This window comes from Parasteatoda tepidariorum, chromosome 3, assembly GCF_982258835.1.
Source record: "Parasteatoda tepidariorum strain Cologne lab strain chromosome 3, Ptep-v5.0, whole genome shotgun sequence".
Classification (NCBI taxonomy): Eukaryota; Metazoa; Arthropoda; class Arachnida; order Araneae; family Theridiidae; genus Parasteatoda; species Parasteatoda tepidariorum.
This window is the reverse complement of record NC_141757.1, coordinates 96,681,448-96,689,297: the sequence shown is the minus strand read 5'-3', so window position 1 is coordinate 96,689,297 and position 7,850 is coordinate 96,681,448. Positions and strand designations below refer to the sequence as shown.

Sequence of the window (7,850 nt, the reverse complement as noted above, 5' to 3'; positions counted from 1 at the left end):
AAATAGAATCCATGATTCAATAAAAACAAATAAAACAACTCAAAAACGTAATAAAAACAATTAAAAACCTAACAAAAACAATTAAAAACCTAACAAAAACAATTTAAGAAGAATAATAGCTTTGAAAAAAGCTGTTTGTTGTAGAAATAACGAAAAAAGAGCAATATCGACAATAAAAATAAACGAATGCATTAAATAATCAATCAATCAGCTAAGTAACTATTTTGCCAATAATATTTACAGAAGAACCCTTCTGAAATGAATAATATAAGGCTCCTTTAGCTTTTAGCTTAAAACGAAACTAAAAAAAATCGGCTGCTTCAAACTACTGACTTCTGTTTTCTGAATGTAAACAAAGGGGCGTGGCCTAATTAAAATCCTCATATCTCAGTAAAAAAGGGTTCGATTTCCAAAATTTTTTTTTTGTTTGAAAGCTTACAACGTCTATTTTCTGAAAAAATAAAAATCTCAAAATCAAAATTTTGGTCACTGTTTTCAAATTTGAAGGTCCCCTGTACCCTTAATTACCCTTCCATTGCTGGATAAAAATATTAATTTATAAAAATAAATAGAAGCACACAAACACACACACTTGTTAACATGGGTTCGAGGTCGCCAGTTGTAGAGAATTCGCCAAACAAGTGAGTCTTCGAATGCCTTGTGTCGAGTTCCCATGGCCATTCCATTGAGGAGGAGTAAGCGAAGGCCTTACTCACGTGACCAGGAACTCTCAGACAACTTGATTCTCGGAACTGCGCAGTATTCGAGATAGTTTTCTTTCGCGTTATGGTTGCACGCGACATGCTTTTTGGGATTAAGTTGTTTATGTAAACAAATATTTTTAACTAACATTTTTGTAAAAAAATGTATTTTAGAAGTTCATGCTGTGTTAGAGTGAAAAAGCATTTTCGAAATGTTTATTTAATTTATTTAATTTTTTTTTTCTAGTGCTGAGGAATTGTTGATCAAGATAATTAATGGTATGTTTTGCTTTACTTTTAATTGTTTTTAAAATTATACTTCTTATTTTTACTGTTTAATTATGATTTTTTTAAAACTATTATTGTTTTTACAGTGAAATTATTTTTTTTCTTACTGTTTTTAAGTTTTAATTAAAAATTTTGACAAAACTTGGCATGCCAGTTACACAAATAAATGTATGTTTCGAGCTACTTGTCTGTTTAATTCAATTTTAAACTCTTGTGAACTAATTTCAATTTTGAATGGAATTTATGTATAACGATTAATTAATTAATTATTTTAAGTTAAGGAATTTACACTCCCAATAATATCTTAATTATTATAAGTTATGAATCATATATTTGAGAACTCAAAAGTTCTTATTGTTGTGTTCTTCAAATTTACCTAAATAAATTCATTAAATCATTTAAACGTAATTATTAATTTAGCTTTAAAATGGTTTGATGCATTTATTAATCCATTATAACGATAATTTATAAAACCATTTTAAGGTTAAATTAACATTTATTGTCTTGATTTTTGATTGAAAGTAAATAAGTTCTCTGAAAAAACATCCCCTTAATTTATTGTTAGTTTTTTTACAGTTTTAATTATATCTAAATTGATTTACTTGTATTTAAAAATAAATCTGAAAATTTGAATTTTTAGCTAATATACTTCTGTTAGTTTTTTTAAAAAAATATATAAGTGCGAATTATAGTTCTGGAATAAAAAATAAATAAGTGAGCAAATATAAATTTCTTTCTTGTTGAAAGATGCTTCGTATGAAAAAAGAAATTTTTATATGATTACAAAATATGCTTATCCATTTAAGGAAACGTTAGAATAATCGTATGTGTATTTTTCATGCTTTACGCTGAAATTAAGTTTTTTAAAAATTAAATAAAAAAAAAACATTGCATTCCAAAAATTAAACAAGATATTGCTGTTATAGTTATAGTGAATAAAGAAATTAAACTAAATTTAAAATACCAGCAGAATATATTCCTAAACTAGTGTTTTTAAAACTGATTACTTTTTTTGCGAAATGAAAGCTTACGGAAAAGGATATCTCCTGAAGTGTATATTTTGAAGATAAAGGTTTACTTAGATTTGATATCAAAAAATTTATCACTTTTTTTCTCTTATTTTTCGAATAATTTATTACCCTGGCTATTATTTTTTAGACAGTTATGGTAAAAATACCATAAGAAATTAAATTAGTCTAAGGATGTTTTCTTTCTTCCTGTAAATGCTTATTATCCTTACTTTCTATTGAATTTTTTTTACTCCCTTTTCTCCTTTTCCATACCGTAAACCGGGGCGAGTCTACCCATCCAGAGGCGAGTCTACCCATTTTAGTTTTATTTAATTTTCACTATTTTAAATTGCAAATAAAAAATTTTTTACCGACGGAGAACTTAGTTCAGACTCTAAGGAAGATGGTGCTGTAGTAGTTTGACCCGTTTTTATTTATTTGGTGTCTTTTTAACCGACCTGTTCAAACGTCTTTTGAGAGATTTGTATTGAAAATCAGCAAACTTTTAGTTGGTTCTCCGTAAGTATATTATTATTATTACTATTTCCCTTTGGTTAAGTGATAAACTTATCTAAGACTAAGATTACATTAATTTTATATGAAAAAAACAACAAAAAGAATGTAAGTTTTGCCGTTGTAAGCAAAAAGCCAGAATTCGCGGGGCGAGTCTACCCATTCGTATTTAGTTTTAATAAAGCATAATAATACAATTTAGAACTTTGTTTACATTAAAATTAAGTCATTTTAAATGAATTTGAGTATATTATTTTAATTCTGCATTGATAAATTTATCATTAATAAGAAAATTTATAGATTAAATATAAATGTAAATATAAAATATGTTTATTTTACCTATTTTTTCAATTTTTATATTACAAAATTAACTTTCTTTATTTAATGCAAGTTAAATAAATTATTATTTATTATTACAGATGGTTCGAAATTATATTCGCAAAACAAATGGATTTAAATGTTACAAAAAAATGCCACCTGAGATGGAAAAAGCTATCCAAAGGATAAAAGCCAAACAATAACAATATTAATTTTAATTTATTTTTATCAACAATAATCAGAAAAAAATGTTATTTTATAATGTTAATGATTATAAAAACAAAACTGTGATCAAAATGTGATAATCGATCAAATACTCAATTTGTGTTATTTTATGAATAAAAAAATGGAATATATTATAAAGTTATGAATTTTACTTCATAAATATCCTATATAGTAACTAAAATAACATTTAATAGTAAAATTTGATTATTTACAATGTTAACATTCATTTTAGTAGAATGGGTAGACTCGCCCCATACGAGAGATTTGTCAGCAGTTCTATAAAAGTATACAGTAACAGCGTAACTGTTAATATTTTCTAAAATCAATTTCACAGCTCTAAAGAGGTATAAATAGCGATTCCGAAACACCTATTAAAAGCCTTTTTTCTTTAATATTTACAAAGGTTTGACCACTTGAAAGTTGACAAACTGAAAAAATGGGTAGACTCGCCCCGGTTTACGGTAACTTTAAAGTTAGTTTTTTCAATGATCAGAGTGTTGAAAAACTTAGAAGAAGAACGTGTTAGAGATATCAGACAGCAAATGTCATGTGCATATGAACATGTTAAGTATTAGCATACATGAACAGAAGCATGTGAACATGTTAGCATTATAACTTGAGAATCGGGTTTATTAGTGCCTAGATAAAAGTTAAAGAGAATAGCGGAAGGTGTAAAGAGATATCAAAACTCAAAATTTCTTGTGTTAAAGAACATGTTAAATACGTGTAAATGCAAATTCGTTCTACAAGCAAGGAAAGCTATAATTCTTTTTTGTATATAGCTTTGGAGTTGGTTTATTTAACGCTTAGAGAATTAAAGAGCTTGGAAGGAAAAGGTGTAGAAAGACATTAAACACCCACATTTCATGTTGTAAAAAAAAATTAAATGTGAGTCTTTTGAAATAGAAAATCGTGCTATAAGCAAAGACAACGCTAAATTCCTTCTTTATATATGCATTTCTTTCCTGTTTGTATTTACAGTGATATTTATAACTATTTCAGATCTAGTTAGATTACATTAGTTCAGATCTTATAATTCTCTAAATTATTATTTCAGTAACTCTTTTCTTTTGTCTAAGTTATGAAATATCTTTGTTGTTTTCCTGAATTGTTAATTTTTTTTCTCTTAACAGTATGAGTTATACTTTACGCCTGAAACTTGGAAAAACCCATATCGATATAAACTAAAGTTACTTCCTTCCTCAACAACTCATTGTCATTAGGAAACTTTTTGGTTCATCTTGAGTTATATTCTTTAAGATTTGTAGCCTTTCGGAAAATGTACGTTATTGTTTTTGGTTAAAGAAAATTACATATGTTTGAAACTCCTTTGCGTTATATCTATAACTACATAATAACTGAAATAAAATTTATTTGGCACATAATATTATAATTTTTTTAGCTAATATCCAATTCCTTAATAGCTAAAGTATTTTAGGCAATTGATAATCATATGTTTTTAAAGATTTGCAATTAAAATGTTAAATGTTCAAAAATTGAAATTTAAAAAAAAAAAAAAAAGAAAGAAAAAAAAAAAAAGTTTTACGGTGTAGCTCTTTCTTTATAGATATAAAATATTAAGAATAATCACGTTTTCAATAACTTATTTAAAAATGTTAGCTAGTATGTGGGGGGAAAAAACAATATGTTTTCCGAACAAAATTTCTATAAACGAAAATTTCCGTAAAAATTCGCCTTCCGATGCACTCAAATATGCTTAATGAAAGCTCTCATACCTCCTCATCCCCCCCCCATCGTTTATATTCTTTAAGATTTAAAATGTAGTTAACATCGATAAAGAAATCTTTGGTAAGTTTGTATTTGTTTTATTTTAATTGGTTAACAGTACCCACTTTACATAATTTGATACATTTAAGAAAGAAAATGATCATTTTTAAACCTTTGCCTAACTAAAATCTGACAATTCCTGCAATATATTCGAACTTTACTTTCTATTAATTAATATATTAATATAAAGTACTGAAAAAGACGTATCAAATATAAGAATATCTGCTTTTGAATTGGAAAAATATATTTGCTGACATGTAGAGAAAGTTTGTCTAAAATATTATATTTTCAAAATTTTCAGAACATAGCTCATGTCACAACCCAAAAATGAAAACTAAACAATCCTAGATGTTTATAACCCGGTGTTTGAGTGAATATTGTTTCTTCAAATTATTTTCATCTTTATTTTTTTAGAAATAATTTTTATAAAAAAATAGTTTACGAAACAGATTGATTAATTTATGAATCTAGCTTGGCATACTGTTGTTGCCGGAAGTCCAAACTAGGCGGTAAGTGTCTTGTCGTTTGGACCCAAAAAACGAGCAAAATCTCAAGCGGTCCAAAATTTGGACCGCTCTCTTGATCAAACTATTGGGGCCATATTTCCTAGATTTCAGCTGCCCCTATATCTTGAGGGTCAGAAATCCGAATGCGTCCACAAGAAAAAAAACAAAAAAATTTATGTTTATTCAGAGTAAGTACGTTTTTGTGTCTAATTTCGTAACTTAAAATCTCGTTTGCAATAATTAATTAGAGTATATTTGAGGTCACCCCTTCGAACTTTTAAGATTAAGTCTAAAACGCAAAGATCCAATCATTAAATCGAAAGTTGTTTAGGATGGTCCATTTTTTTTATTTTGCGCACTGCACATGTAGGTGATCTCTGCTTTCACATAGTGATTAGTAGCAATGCGAAAATTATTAGTCCAATACTCCAACTCCAAGTGCGAGTCTTGATTTTCCCAATCAATGCATTATCCCCAATCTTGATTAGACATTTTTCATTAAAACACACTCAAGGTTGCAAATTTATGACTTTATTTAAGTTTTCTTTGTATTGTTGTAAAATTATTTATATTTCATCTTAGAAAAGGAATCTTACATCAGATAACAAAATGTCGCACTCGTTTACCCAATTTTTGAAGATTGCTGTTCTGAATTATTCCAAAATATCAAACACTCAATTGCACCACTGAAGTTAGTCTGATTTAGTTAAAAATTTAAAAAAAATATTCACACTGAATTTGAGAAAAAAAACTTTATTTTTATTTGCTGAATGTCGCACCTGTTTCCCATTTTTATTAAACGATTAATGCTCTTAAATAATTATTCTAAAATATCGAAAAGTTACCCATATACATCTATGCGATTATTCACATTTAGTTATATAGCTAAATTAGCATCACTGTTTCTGACAATTTCTAACAATTAACAGTTTCTAACAATTATTCATGACTATTGAAAATGACGCAAAATGCCAATAAGAAGAAAAATCGCCAAGTTGTGAAAATGAAAAGCGATTGTGATCTAATTTTTTTCGGTGTTTTAGAAATTACTCCATTGTTTGGGCTCATAAAAGAATTCGAAATAAAGAATTATTTATTGATTTGAATTATTTTGATTTTAGTCATGTTTTTCGAAGGCTATGTCGTCGCATGAAATGATGCTTTTTTTGCGAATAATATGCTATTTTTTTTTTTAAACTTCTGTGAGTTTGCAAAAGTTATTCCTGACTGTTAGGTTAAGTTTAAACTATCTTTAGTCGCGCCCTCTATGCATATTCTGAAAATGGTGCAAAACGTTAATATGGAGAAAGCCACAGTTAATGAAAAGCGTTTGGGTCTAATTTTTAATTTTTAAAAACTTATCAAACGCTGCATTATCTGGACTGATAAAAATTTGCAGAGAAAGGGGAACAAGGCATTGATTTTGATAATTTATATCTAGGAGGAAAAATATAGCCAAATTGGCAATCTTTGAAAAAGTTTAATAACTTATAAATTATTTAAGTTATTTGTCCGTTCTAAAACCCAGAGAATTCTTCACGTCAAGATGACATATTGAAATTATACCTTTGCTTCAAGTGTAAGGCACTTCTATGGCTTTTTTTTTATTTTCCTTGGTGAAAGCGCTTCGAAAGAAAAATGTTAAAGAAGTTATTTTTGCGTTTCTTAGTGCAATTAATTAGAAGGATAAGTTTCGTATCGTATAACCATTAAAATAAATACTTAAAGCAATAGTAATAACTTAGCTTAGCTCCCACTTTTAAAGTTTCACTAACTATGACTTTATTTCTTCATGGGAAAGAGCTTTGGAAAACTCCCTTAAATTTTAAATAATTATTCTCAACTATGCAAGAATATTTAAACGTAATGTAGGAAATAGCTTCGAGTAATGGACTTCCTTATTGGTAAGTTGATTTCCCCGGAAACAATACTACTCCTTCGATTTCATTGTTTTCCATCATTGCGTCCATTATTCCTCATTGCTTTTTGTCTTCATAAATGGCTCAAGTTTTTATACCGATGACAGCAGACAACAATTATTTCTGAAGATGGTTTTCATTTATGCCTTCTTTAACGAGCGGTGTCATGCCTTTCAATGTTCATCTAAATGCAAGGTTCGAAATGATTTATTATTAGTTTGATGTCTGATAAAAGAAATTAAATGATGAGTTTAATGCTTATATGGGACAATAATAAATCGATTTGCTTCTTAATAAATCATCGTATTAAGCATTTTGCAAGTGAAATTTAAATTGATTTTATTACGCATTCTCATTATATTAATTATACAATATTAAATTTAAATTCTGAAGTACACTATGAAAATTCCGGATCGAATTCCCGCGTAAAGTACCGGCACGTTGGGTGTATCATCCGTAGAATACATTTTACCGTAAAATATTATACCGTAATTTTTACAGTAATACTTATTTAATTAGAGTGGTTCAGTGATTTTACGGTAATTGTTACTCTAAAAATTAAGGTATAACAGTTGTTTTGTT

General features: G+C 27.6%; 1 long non-coding RNA gene across 2 annotated transcripts in view; it reads left to right on the top strand.

Annotated features, from left to right (window-relative positions):
• The first annotated feature begins 620 nt into the window (after positions 1 to 620).
• The window catches only part of LOC107445625 (uncharacterized), a 33,364-nt gene continuing 26,134 nt past the window's right edge, over positions 621 to 7,850 (top strand). Inside the window, exon 1 of one of the 2 annotated variants that reach the window (XR_015432659.1) lies at positions 621 to 980. This is a non-coding gene — a long non-coding RNA (uncharacterized LOC107445625). The remainder of the gene's footprint in view (positions 981 to 7,850) is intronic. The other variant, XR_015432658.1, reaches the window with a different exon arrangement.